Consider the following 14802-nt stretch of genomic DNA (forward strand, 5'->3'; position numbering starts at 1 on the left):
AATAGTGCATATATGTCCATCTCAATCTCCCAATTGATCCCTCCTCCTCTTTCTCCCCGGGGAACCATAAGCTTGTCTTCTACATCTGTGACTCTATTTCTGTTTTATAAATAAGTTCACTTGTACCCTTTTTTAGATTCCACATATAAGCAGTATCATACGATATTTGTCTTTGTCTGGTTTACTTAGCCTGATAATCTCTGGGCTCATCCATGTAGCTGCAAGTGGTATTTCATTCTTTGTTACAGCTGAGTAATACTCCATTGTAGATATGTACCACATCTTCTTTATCCAAGTCTCTGTTGATGGACACTTAGGTTGCTTCCATGTCCTGGCTATTGTAAACAGAGTTGCACAGAACACTGGGACATATATATCACTTCGGAAGATGGTTTTCTATGGATAGATGCCCAGGAGCAGATCATATGATAGTTCTATTTTAGTTTTTTAGGGAACCTCCATACTGTTCTCCATAGTGGTTGTACCAATGTAAGAAGGTTTCCTTTTCTCCACACCCACTTCAGCATTTATTGTCCATAGACTTTTTGATGATGGCCATTCTGACTAGTATGAGGTAACACCTCAATGTAGTTTTGATTTGCAATTCTCTGATAATTAGTGATGTTGAGCATCTTTTAATGTGCTTTTTGGCCATCTGTTATGTCTTCTTCAGAGAAATGTCTACTCAGATCTTCTGCCCACTTTTTGATTTGAGTTGCTTGTCTTTTGGACATAGAGATGCATGAGCTATTTGCATATTTTGAAGATTAATCCCTTGTCAGTCACTTCATTTGCAAATATTTTCTCCCATTCTATGGGTTGTCTTTTCACTTTGTTTATGCTTTCCTTTGCTGTGCAGATGCTCTTATGTTTAATTGGGTCCTGTTTATTTTTGTTTTTATTTTTCATTATCCTAGGAAGGATCACCTCTTCTGAAAGATACAAAATACCTAGTATCTGACTGTGATTAGATCAAAAAAGATATTTCTTCAATGAGTGTTCTGCCTGTTTTCCTCTGTCCTGCCTATGTTTTCCTGTAGGAGTTTTACAATGTCTGGCCTTACATTTAGGTCTTTGATCCGTTTCAAGTTCATTTTTGTGTATGGTGTTAGAGCTGTCCAGTTTTCCCAGCACCACTTCTCAACCTTTTGGCTAAGATCAAGTGGTCTATAATTCTTTACTCTTTCCCTATTAAGTTACTACATGCCTTTTATCTCTTGACTGGACCCAGACTGATACATACCAACAATTTTTTAAGCTGTTTAGTATGCCATGGTAAATAAATCATGTCTGCTTAAGTCACATCAAGTGGATTCCGTTCTCTGCAACTGAGTCTTCACTGTTTTCTCTTTTGATAAAGAATTTTTTGCTAGGGGGTAGGGGATCATACAATACTCATGACATCATTATTTTAATTGGGAAGTGATACTAATTATACATAGACAGGGTTAAGAATGTTTACTGAAGATTATATTTCTAAGTCTGCCTATTATATACTCCAATGGTAATATTAGAGTACTATCTTTCCTGTAAGGCCTAACTACTATTTAGAAAAACTTAGTCTACAGTGAGATACCACTTCACACCTACTAGAATCAGTCTATGGGATTCTCCAGGCAAGAATACTGGAGTAGGTTGCCATTTCCTTCTCCAGGGAATCTTCCCAATCCAGGGATTGAACCCAGGTCTCCCACATTGCAGGCAGGCGCTTTAACCTCTGAGCCACCAGGGTTATCCTGCTCAGAATGGCTACTGAAGATTATATTTCTAAGTCTGCCTATTATATACTTCAATTGTAATATTAGAGTACTATCTTTCCTGTAAGGTCTAACTACTATTTAAGAAACTTAGTCTACAGTGAGATACCACTTCACACCTACTAGAATGTCAATAATAAAGAACACAGATAATGACAAGTGTTAACAAGGATGTGGAGAAACTAGAACCCTCATACACTGCAGATAAGAATGTAAAATGGTAACAGCTGCTTTGAAAACAATCTAGCAGTTCCTCAAAAAGCTAAACATTAAGTGGCCATAATGACTCACTTATTCCATCTTTTGGTACACACCCAAAAAAATGAAACTACATCCATACAAAAACCTGTACACAAATGTTCATGGCAGCATTATTCATTTAATAGAAAAACATGGAAACAACCCAATGCCCATCAACTGATGGATAAATAAAATGTGGTATATCCACAGAATGTAACATTATTCAGTGACAAAAAGAAACAAAGTACTTATATGTGCTACCTGGATGAATCTTGAAAATATTTATGTTTAGTGAAAGAAGCCAGTCAAGAAAGATCACAAAATTATATAATTCAATTTGTATGAAATATTTAGGATAGGTAAATCTATAGAGACAGAAAGTACATTAGTGGTTACTGAGGACTATGAGAAATGGAGAGAGGTGTGTAAGAAATGGCTAAAAGGGTGTGGGAGCTTTTCTGGGGGGGTGATGAAAATGTTCTAAAATTGACGGTGGTAATGGCTGCACAACTCTTTGAATGTTTTAAAATCCACTGAATTGCATACTTTAACTGGTGAAATTGTATGGTAAGTGAGTTATATCTCAAAAAAAACTGTTACATTAATAAAATAACTAAATTAATAATTAATAAAAATTAATTATAATAAAAATAATTAATAAAAACTTAATCCTGCAGGTACTTTCATAATTCAACCATTCCTAAATTAGGGTTAGGGACTTATACTCTCTACCTCAGTGCCTACTTCCCATGATGGAATACAATATCCTTTACACTAAAGCAAAACTATAGACCCACCTGGCTCTAAGAGAGATGTATTCTGAGTATACCCAAAAGAAGTCTGGGGGAGAGGTGGGAAGCTTCACAATGCTGTCACATAAAAATCCACAGTATATACCTCCCTAAATTGGGGAAAGTGTCTGCACAAGTTGATTTTTATATATTTAAAAGTGGCTTACACTAGAATTAAATGTGGGAATCTGGCCTCAGCAGAAAATCATACAAGAAAGATTAAACTTGCTCAAGATAGCCCATATAGAGAGAAAAGCACAACAAGTTTGCATATGATAGCTCAATAAATGCATACAAACGTTTGAATCTTCCAAATTTTTGAGATTTTCCAGATCTTTTGCTATCAGCTAGAACTAGTTCCAGAGCCTAAAGAATCTAAAACCTGAAGCCCTCAGTTCCTATTGGCTTAAGCCTGGAATCAAGCCAAGTCAGCCAACCAAGTGCACATCAGCCAAGTCAATAAGCATGTGCACACACACACATCAGAAGTTCACACACGTAAACTGTCATTTTCATTCCACAAACATGCCACAAAAGAAATTCTGACACACAGCAAAGGTAAAGTTGTACGTTCTAATTATATAAATACCTCAATACACATGGTTTTAAATTTATTTCAAGTCAAACTGCTAAAAAAAGAAAAATGCCAAGAACCATATACTGTTCACACTTCAAAGCCCCATCTAAATCTTTTAAAAACAATCTGAGGAAATATGATCCCTTTGACTTCCCTTGCTTAAACAACTCGGTCCAGTTCCCATTCAACCAGAACAACTTCATTATTTCACTCTCCTGTTTACTAAAGGATCTCCCCACAAGATATCATTAGACAAAAAGTTTCCACTATTTAAAACATTTGAGGAAAAAAAACAACACTTGAGAAACACTACTCTAATTAACAATAATAACCTTTGCCCTTTAATACCAGATAGCTGTCCTTGTTGAAAAGGTTGCGGGCAACAGGAAAGGACTACAGTTAAAGAAGATCTGGGTAGCTGGTTCTACCATGGGGAATGGGAAAACAAGTGTGCTGCAAATGCATTATCTTTTTTCAGCACTAATTGTTTCATCATCTGAAAGGAAGAAATCACTTTTCAAGAATATAAGTGAGCTACTGCTGTTCTCCCACACCAGCTATGTCAATGTGATGGAAAACTGCAAATCATGGTTATTTAATAAGATCACCAAAAATATGATCATACCCTTATTCAAGGAAAAAGAAACTTTAAAGGAAGAAGGTAAATACTATCTGCTGTTTAAAGGAAAGAAGAGTAATATGCCCAGCATTAGAAAGATAGAGATTATTACCATTTAAATTAAGAGAGAAACATATACATTGGACATGGCCCGTGTATGTTCAGTTCAGTCACTCAGTCATGTCTTGACTCTGCAACCTCAGGGACTACAGCATACCAAGCTTCCTCGTCCATCACCAACTCCCCGAGCTTGCTCAAACTCCTGTCCAACTGTGTATGTTAACTATAAACAACAATATTATGCTATACATTTTCATTTGGTTACCTTAAACATATGACATTTGATGGTTAGCTTGTCAATGCTTTAACCTGTGGATAACAGTAAACCTATAAAAAGGTTACACCTTTTACCTTTCTTCATTATGCATCCCCTTTAAAAACACAAGATTTTGGAAGTTTCACACACTACTCCACAAAAGATGCTCTGACATTTACAAAGGTCTAATTTGTTCTGCTATATGATGTTTTAACTATAACACAAATAATAGGGTGTTATTGTTGGAGGAACAGAATCCCACTATACTTCAATTTAGTTTACTTCGTATTTAAAATAACTCTTCCCTCAATACTGATTCCAACTGATTCGTTTTAGACTTAATAAGTGCCAAAATTCCTAAGTCCATATAGGTGATGAATGAGATTAAAATTCTTACCTTGAAACACACATCTTCCGTGCCTCTAACCTATGACTCTAAACCATTAAAATGGTATAAGTTTTGTTTCTTTCTTCCTGTTTGTTTGCTTAAGGAAAGTACCACAGCCCTAAGTCCTCTCCTATTAACATCAAAATAGGAATCAAAACACACAGGACTTGAGGGGCTCAGAAAGCTATAAGGCATCAGAAACAAATGGTAAAATGAGAGAAGTTCCTCCTTATGAATAATTACTTCAAATGTAAATGAATTAAACTCTCCACTCAAAAGGCACCAATTAGTAAAAATGGGTTCTAAAACCAAGACCCAGGAAGTTCCCTGAAGGTCCTGTGGTTAAGACTCTGCACTCCCACTGCAGGCGGCACAGGCACAATCCCTGGCCAGGGAACTAAGATCCCACATGACATGTGGCACAGCCAAAAATTTAAGAAATAAATGAATAAAAATTAAAATAAAAACATGATCCAACTATATGTCCCCTACAAGAGACTTACTTTAGCTACAAAGGAAAAAACAGGTTGAAAGTAAAAGGATGGAAAAAGATATGCCATGCAAATAGTAACTAAAAGGATGGCTCTACTAATACAAAACAAAATGAACTTTAAAACAACAAAGGTTACAAGGACAAAGAAGAACACTATATATTAAGAAAAGGAACAAAAGAGCAAGAAGATGTAGCAATTATAAACATTCCTGCCCCTAATAAGAGACCACCAAAACAGATGAAGCAAAAACTCGCAGAATTATCTGTAATAGTTGGCAGTTTCAATACCCTACTCTCAATAATGGACAGAACAGCCAGACAGAAGATAAGAAAACAGAGGACTTGAAAAACACAATAAACCAACTAGATGTAACAGACATATACAGAACATTCTACCTAACAACAGATAAATTCTTCTTAAGTGCAAATGAGACATTCTCCAAAATACACCATATGTCAGGCCACAAAGTAAGTCTCAATAGATTTTAAAAGACAGATAATTGTACAAAGTATTTTTTCCAACTACAATAGAATGAGTTTAGAAATCAGTAAGAGAAGAAAAACTAGAAAATTCCCAAATTTGTGGAAATTAAACCACACACTCCTTTTTTTAGTATTTACCCACTTATTTGGCTGCGTCAGGTCCTCGTTGCAGCAGGTGCAGTATGCAAGCTCAGAGGTTCTGGCACACAGGCATGTGAGACCTTAGTTCCCCCACTAGGGACAGAACCCGCGTCCCCTGCACTGGAAGGCGATTTCCCAACCCCCTGACCACCAGGGAAGTCCCAAGAATACGCTGAAACAACCAAAGGGTCAGAATAGAAATCACAAGGGAAATTAGAAATATTTAAGAAACAAATGAAAACAAAAAATACAACATATCAAAATCTATTAGACACAGTGAAAGTAGTGCTAAGGGGGAAATTTATAAAATTATAAAAAATAAGAAAGACTTCAGATCAACAACTTAAGCGTATAATTTAAGGAATTAGAAAAAGCAGAAATCCAAAACCAGCAGAAAAAAAGAAAACAATCAAGATGAGGGCACAGATAAATGAAACAGTGAATAGAAGAAAATCAAGAAAAACAAAAGTTGATTCTTCAAAAGATTAATGAAATTCACAAAACTTTAGCAAGATTAATTAAGAAAAAAAGAGTAAGTTACTAATCACAAAGTGGAAACATTACTGATCCTACAGAAACAAAAAGGATTTAATGAGAGTAATATGAACAACTGCACACCAATAAAGTGGATAACCTAGGTAATATCAACAAATTTCTAGAAACCAACTGAGTCACAAAGAAAGAGAAAATTTGAATAGGCACATAAATATTAAGGAGATTGAATTAGTAATCAAAAACTCCCAACAAAGAAAAGCCCCAGACCTGATGGTTTCACTAGTAAATTGTACCAAACATTTAAAGAACATCAACGCTTCTCAAATCCTTCCCAAAAAGCTGAAATGGAGGGTATACTTTCTAACTCACTCTGAGGCTAGTATCACCCTGATAACACGGCCACAAAAAGACATTACAACAAAACTACAGACCAATATTCGTTTTGAACACTGATTCAAAAATCCCCAACAAAACACCAGCAAACTGAATTAAGCAGCAAAAATGCAAATCAAAGTCATAATGACATATCATCTCACACCCACCAGGATGGCTACTATGCAAAAAAGCAAAACTTCCACTCACATAAAATAAGAAGTGTTGATAAGGATGCAAACAAATTTCAACCTCTGTACAATGTTGGTATTGGTATGAATGTAAAATGATGCAGCTGCTGTGGAAACAGCATGGTCAGTCCTCAAAAAAAATTAAAATTTAAAATTACCATATGAGCCAACAATTCCACTTCTGAGTATGTACCTAAAAGAACTAAAAGCAGAGTCTCAAAGAAATATTTGCACACCCAAATACACAGCAGCAGCATTTTTCACAACAGACAAAAGGTAGAAGCAACCCAAGGATCCACTGATGAACAAATAAACAAAATATGGTATATACATATAGTAGAATGTTAGCACTAAAAAGAAAGGAAATTCTGACAGATACCACAGTGTAGCTGAATTTTGAAGACACAATGCTAAAAGAAATACGCCAATCACAAAAGAGCAAATACAGTATGATTCCACTCATATAAGGTACACAGAGTAGTCAAATTCATAGAGAGAAAAAGCAGAATGCTGGCTGCCAGGGGAAGGTGGAATGGGAGGATATGGGCAGTTATAACTTAATGGATCCAGTTAAGTGTTGCATGATGAAAATTCCTAGAAATGGGTGGTGGTAATGGATGTACAACAATGTGAATGTACTCAGTGCCATGGAACTGTATGCCTAAAATGGTAAAAATGCTGAACTTTATATGTATTTTACCATAGTTTTTAAAAATAAATTTTTAAATCAAAATATAGACCAAACATATGGATGAGTCAGTAATGTTAAAAATTGGAAAAAATAAATTTCAAATGGAAACACAAAATTAAAACTAATGGGATGAAGTTAACAGATGAAAGAGACATTTTCAAGGCAAAGAAAAAAAATCCCAGAACTCTAGAGTTGTAGCAAGCTTCAAAGATCTTGTGGCATTCAAATTTTTTCACTCTGTAAATTAGGAGAGAAGCTCTTCAGGGAGGTTAGCTATCTTACATTCACCATCGGTCAGTTCTGCCTACATGCAACAAGAAGCTGTTAATTAACAAATCCCAAGAGTGTTTGGCAAAATAGTATTCTTTTTAATTCATTACACTCTATTATATGTAGGCAGTATTCTTCTTCTTATTATTATTATACCATAAATTTTTCATTGACATTATTATTATTATTCCCAATGTAATCTATACCCTTATAATCATAACTGTAAATAATTGTCCCCATAGGGAAGATGAGAGGCAAAGACAGCAAGCGCCTCTCATCTCCTTACAACTGTTTATCCTCAGCATGAATTAAATGAGAAATGAAACGAGATTAAGAAGGGAGCTAAGTAGTCTTTTTTTTCTAGCTTATGAACTAGATGTCACGTGAGCTTTCCATACTGTGCCCTCACTATATTTGTCTAATATGTAAAACCAAAAAAAAAAAAATAGATTTGGATATTTATGTGGAAATGTAGTACCAAATCTTTGTTTTTAGACAATGTAATTTCAGAACACTAATAATATAGCCCCCTTGTATCAGCGCTTGACTAAAATGCTAAGAAACCTCTCAACTTTCTGTGAATAACCTTTACTGTGCTTAAATATTTTTTTTTAAAAAGGCCTTTGTTGTTGTTGTTTAGCAGCTAAATCATGTCCAACTTTTGCAACTCCATGGATTGCAGCCCGCCAGGCTCCTCTGGCCATGGGATTTCCCAGGCAAGAAAACTGGAGTGAATTGCCATTTCCTTCTCCAGGGGATCTTCCTGACCCAGGGATCAAACCAGTATCTCCTGAATTGACAGGAGACTGGCTTCACCACTGAGCCACTAGGGAAGCCTAAAAAGGCCTTCACAGGGATCCAAAAAGTCTAAAACAAAAACAGATTAGAAACAGTCACTACCACTTCCCTTCCCAATCAGTCTGGTAGGAATCTTCTATGATTTACACCAGAAGTCCTCAAAGTGTGGTCTGTGGAACTCTGGGCTCTCAACACCCTTTCAGGGGGTCCATAAGGTCAAAACTATCTTTATCATAATACTAAAACATTATTATCCTTTTTAATTATATGAGCATTTACACTAATAGTGCAAAAGCAATGATGTGCAAAATTTCTGGCATTTTGGGACAAATTATGAGGGTTATTATTAAAGTTATTAGTGATTTATGTTTTCACCATCAAGTACCAGCACTTATTTTTTTTTTAAAACAAAAGGCTTTTTCCACTTCAGAATGTCCCTGACATAGTAAATATTAATTGTATGCAACCTTGGCCCTTGCACATACACTCTTCTAATGTTCTGTGTGAAAAATGGTAAGCATGCACGAGGTATTTCTTGCTATATACTGAATCACAACACTTGATGGCTTTCTCAAGGAAAAGTGCTTGTGTAACTAAATTGAGAGCTCCAGTAAGTTCAGTTCAGTCGTGTCTGACTCTTTGCGACCCCATGAACTGCAGCACGCCAGGCTTCCCTGTCCATCACCAACTCCCAGGGTTCACTGAGTCGGTGGTGCCATCCAACCATCTCATCCTCTGTTGTCCCCTTCTCCTCCTGCCCTCAATCTTTCCCAGCATCAGGGTCTTTTCAAAGGAGTCAGTTCCTCGCATCAGGTGGCCAAAGTATTGGAGTTTCAGCTTCAAAATCAGTCCTTCCAATGAACACCCAGGACTGATCTCCTTCAGGATGGACTGGTTGGATCTCCTTGCAGTCCAAGGGACTCTCAAGAGTCTTCTCCAACACCACAGTTGAAAAGCATCAATTCTTTGGCGCTCAGCTTTCTTTATAGTCCAACTTTCACATCCATACGTGACCACTGGAAAAACCATAGTTTTGACTAGTCGGACCTTTGTTGGCAAAGTAATGTCTCTGCTTTTTAATATGCTGTCTAGGTTGATCATACCTTTCCTTCCAAGGAAGAAGCGTCTTTTAATTTCATGGCTGCAGTCACCAACTGCAGTGATTTTGAAGCCCCCCAAAATAAAGTCAGTCACTGTTTCCACTGTTTCCCCATCTATTTGCCATGAAGTGATGGGATTGGATGCCATGATCTTAGTTTTCTGAATGTTGAGCTTTAAGACAACTTTTTCACTCTCCTCTTTCACTTGCATAAAGAGGCTCTTTAGTTCTTCTTCACTTTCTGCCATTAGGGTGATGTCATCTGCATATCTGAGGTTATTGAGAACTTAAGCTAGCATTTTTCATTAAACACCATCTCTACTTAAAAGAATATCTTAGGTATTTTGGCAGAGGTTTTCTCAGAAATGAAGGAAGTCTTCTTGTCACTTTAGCAACAACTGGCAATCTTATTTTTGCCAATGATAAAATTTGAACTTTCAAGCAAAAATCAGATTTCTGGAAATCTCATATCCATCATCATGTCACAACAGGGACAGCTTCCCAATAACTTGTTTCTGACGGAATGGGTGATGTTAACAAATGTGACATTTTAATAGCTTACAATGAAAAGTAACTTACTGAACCAATATTGACAAATGACCAAGGCATGATGTTATACAGTCAGGCATAGGCATATGATCTACTCTATGTTCAAGCCAATGGATTTTAACATAACATTATTTAAAAGTCCACTGATATGATTTCAGATTCCAGACTGCAATTGTCAGAGAGAAGGAAAACTTTCCTTTACTTTTCTAGGTTCTTCTGGCTAGTCTAAAAATTAAACTGGCACAAGAGAGATTAACAAGAGAAAATCAAATTTAATTTCATATGTACGGGAATTCCATACATAAGATGGGTCAGACACCCTACATACATGAGAGATTCAAAGATAGAAAGATAAAACGCGGTGTAAATGTCACCCTGAGCTACAGGAAGGGATAGGGGCCTGGGGCTTCCAAGAACAGGAGGATCATTCACAGGACAATAAGCAGCAGAGCAGATGTTTCACAATGGGGCCACTAGGAAAAAATTCATCTCTGGTAATAACTTTTTTTCTGAGAAAAATCCTCAATTTAAACTCTTCTAGGTGGTTTAAAAGGGGCAGTTTTCTAGAACCCATGGGGTCTCAACTGCTCAAAATAATCAATCATGCAAAAGTGGCAAGTTTCGAGAAGGTTCATTTCAAACTCCTACATGATTTACTAAACACTGTTATATGCTGAGCCTTTATGTAGTTAACAACCAAATATAGGGCTTTCCAAGTGGCTCAGTGGTAAAAAAAAAAAAAAAAAATCCACCGGCCAACGCAGGAGACACAGGAGTCGCTGGTTCCGCAGGTTCAGTCCCTGGGTCAGGAAGATCCCCTGCAGGAAGAAATGGCAACCCAGTCTTGCCTAGGCAATCCCATGGACTGAGGAGCCTGGAGGGCTACAGTCTTTGGGGTTGCAAAGAGCCAGACACAACTGAGTGACCGAGTGCACGCACACACACGCACACACACACCCCAATAAAATAGATCCATAATTCCTTGGAGGCTATCAAAATATCCCTCCCTTTTTCAACCATTAACAGTGTGAGGCTGGATTTCTCTCTGTATATATACTTCAACCCAAACAACATACTGCAATACACTGAATGTAGAAGCATATATGAGAATCCTGCTATTTCTATTAAACCAGACATTAGAGATTTACAAAAATCTAAAATGCCAGTCTTCTCACTCCTTTGTTCTTAAAAAACAGTCATCTTTTACTAAAAGAAAAAAAAGTTTATATTAACATGTAATGGGTTTATACTGCTCATTTTAAATGAATTAATAAAAAATTTTATCTCTGCTTTAATTTATAATATAATATAGACAGATATAACCCACAAAAGCTCTCTATGTGTTCAATAATTTTTTAAGAATATAAAAGAGTCCTGAAACAAAACATTTGAAAACACCTGATTTAAAGAACAGAGTATTAATATCAGATCCCTGCAAAACAAAAAGAACAAAAATTACTTTTTCTTTATTTTTTTTTTTTAGTTTTCCTAAAAGAGATTACATGAAAACTGAAAAGGGACACGATGGCAAATCAAAATTAACCTCATTCCATGTAACATCAATAAGAATATTTTTTAAAAAAAGAAGTATGCTTAGATCAAAATGATTTTGTATACCCTGGAAACAATGCAATATCTTGATCAGATAGACACATAAATATATCCATTTGACAAATATTTTTGATAGCTGCGTATGACAGCCAAAGAAACACGCAGTCACAAACTCAAAAACAGATGATTAAAATAGCACCGTGAGGGAGACCATCCAAGGTCCTGTCAGAAGGGACAAACGGATACTTCAGTCACTCTCCAGCAGCATCTCAGGACACCCAGCTCAGGGTCTAGCTGTTCTATTTTAAAGTAAATTACACGCTTCCAAGACAGGACAGTAACACTAAGCTCTCAGCCCCAAAAGAGCAAATGGGTCTTAGTGGGATTAACCTGGAATAACAGGACTCGATCAGCCGAAAGCACCTTTTCGGCTACTACATCCCCTGTGCTGAGGAAACACAGAAGCAATAATAATATTTACTGAGCATTTTCTATGTGCCAGGCACTGCGGGCTAAGCACTTAACATTCAAGATCATCTTAAGAGTATACACCATAATTATCCCCATTTTTGGAGTTGAGAAAACTTAAGCACAAAGAAGATAAATAACTTGCCCAAAGCAAAGCCAGGATTTAAATCCAGCCTGTCTGACTCTGAGGCCCAGCCCCTTAGTCACTACACTACAGTACACACAGGCAAGTAACCAACAATAATACATAAAGTTTAAAGTCAATGTCCACTGTGGACCATTTCTGTTGTTCATACTGCCTAAGAGAAGCTTCCAATTTGCAGAGAGCCCTCTGACAGGTTCATCCGTTACCCTGCGGGTGCTGTTCAACATCCATGTACCAGACGACCTCAGGCAAGAAAAGTAGATTTTGGAAGGTAAAACTGTGGAGGGCATTTTTCTTTAGTTCAAAATACAGAATATAAGTTAGATAATTTCACAAGTCTTGGTCCTCTTTGCCTTCTGCAACTGAAGATAAAACCATTATTATGTAAGAATCTAACTAGACTATTCCAAAGAGAATAATGCCTCAATTCAAATCAATTGATACAGCTTTATAAAAACTGCTTTTACAAAAGTTCAAATTACACTATACATCTACATATTCTGCAGTGTGGCTAATTACAAGGGTAGCCCTATGTCTATGCCTTTCATTTCAGTGTTCAGAGTGAGAATGCAGTTCCAAATATGCGTTGAAGCAACTCAAGGCAGAGTTTTTAGGTCATTAAAAATGAACCTAGAACTTCACTGTAGAAATTAAATCAAGCAAAGTGGAAAGGGAAGCAGAATAAGTCATGTTACAAATCAGCCTCAAGAATAAGGAATAAGGAGTGGATAAGCACTGCTAACTATCTCACAGTAATTACAGAAGAAAATACTTAGAGATATTTCAGAGTTTTTGTTTAGTTTTAACATTTGGCACGCGTTTTAAAATATGTACCATACAAAGTGCCTTAAATAAACTACTATTTTTTTGGCCTACTGAACTGAAAACATTCCACAATACAATTACAAAAATAACTTTCTGGTTTTCTCAGGGATAAAAAAAAAAAGGACAACATATAAAACGAATTCAGAGGATAACAAAGAAAGAGATAACTCGATTCACACAAAGATTCCAAGAAAGACATAAATGGTAAGTGAATTATGAGTGACCCAGCAGACAGTTAAAAGTCCTTTTTACCCACAAACTGTATGAACTACATCAGACACTGCTACAAACGTACATCATAAATACTATTACAATTTTGAATACCTGAAAGTAGGAAGAAAAAAAAACAAACCCACGCAGAATTAACAGTGCCACAGAAAATTTCTACTGAGTCTTAAAACATATTAAGTCATCAGCAGTGCTAGACCTGCAGGCACTTGAGGAAGCTATCTTAAAAAAGAAACAAGCTTTATGTTATCAAGATTCACAACGATGTGTAAAACTCTATTCTAAGATGGATAAATGCCCAGGAAAGGAAACCGACAGACTCAAACCTGCACCGGTACATTAAGAGACTTGAAGGCGCCGGAGGGTAACCACCGTGCAGCCCAGCAAGCCTTTGCTTGGGCTTGCAGGTGCCCCCGCACCCTCGCACGAAGAACCCGCAACTCAGGAAGGAAGGCTGGAGGGAAACTCTGCACTGTCATCGAGGGCGAGCTCCTTCATGTCCAAATCAAACCCACAAGGCGACAAGTTGTACGCACAGAACACACTTCGGGTCAAGTCAACCATAGAGAGGAAGCCAGCTCGGCCATCGCCGTCTTCACACCACCACCCACCTCGAAGCCGGGTGCACTTAGGGGGTGAGAGCTGGGTGGGTGCGGAGGCAGGGCGCGCGCCCGGCCCCTGCCCACCGCCCCTCCGCACCGCTCAGCTCCGCGCTGCACCGCGGTCACCGCCGAGAGAAAGGAAGAGCAGGGCAGGGGGCTGCCTCTGCTCGGAGACCTCACCGGGTACCCTCCGCGAGGGCTGGAGAGGGGACGACCGAGTGGCCGTGGGTGGGGGCGGGGTGGGGCGTTTTCCAGAAATCGGCCAAAGCCCCCACCCATCAGGGATCTCCTTCAAGACCCGGTCCACCCCAGAAAGACACGGGTTACACAACCTGTCAGGTAAGGGGCCCAGAGGCAGCAGGGCGCAGATCGAGGAGGGCCGGGATCGCTCCTTCCTAGCTTCTCCCGCCCCCAAGGCACCGCGGCCGGGGAGAGCGAAGTGGTGGCTGGCTGGCGGATTAGCCGCGGCCGAGGGGCTGCCGGCCAGGACGCGCGGACGGCGGCGGCGGCGGGGCGCTCACCGGCTCAGGATGGGGCGCTGGCAGGAACTAGGCAGAGCCGCAGCACCCGGCTCGGCGTCGACAGCGCGGGCGGCTGCTCTCCCGGCGCACCGCGGATACCTCGCCGCCCGCCGCCGGGTGTTTTCATACAAACCCCGGTGGCAGGCGAGGAGGAGGAGGAGGAGGAGGAGGAGGAGGAGGTGGCGGCGGCGG

The 14802-nt window shown here is 38.5% G+C and overlaps 1 protein-coding gene across 4 annotated transcripts in view; it reads right to left on the bottom strand.

Annotated features, from left to right (window-relative positions):
- The window catches only part of AGTPBP1 (ATP/GTP binding carboxypeptidase 1), a 198361-nt gene extending 183559 nt beyond the window's left edge, over positions 1-14802 (bottom strand). For 3 of the 4 annotated variants that reach the window (XM_065947297.1, XM_065947294.1, XM_065947296.1), the window contains exon 1: positions 14611-14802. The gene's annotated coding sequence lies outside the window, so the exon portion shown is untranslated. Of the gene's footprint in view, positions 1-14421; positions 14582-14610 lie in introns of those variants that run through there. The other variant, XM_065947295.1, reaches the window with a different exon arrangement.

The sequence above is a fragment of the Muntiacus reevesi genome, chromosome 10 (genome assembly GCF_963930625.1).
Source record: "Muntiacus reevesi chromosome 10, mMunRee1.1, whole genome shotgun sequence".
NCBI lineage: Eukaryota > Metazoa > Chordata > Mammalia > Artiodactyla > Cervidae > Muntiacus > Muntiacus reevesi.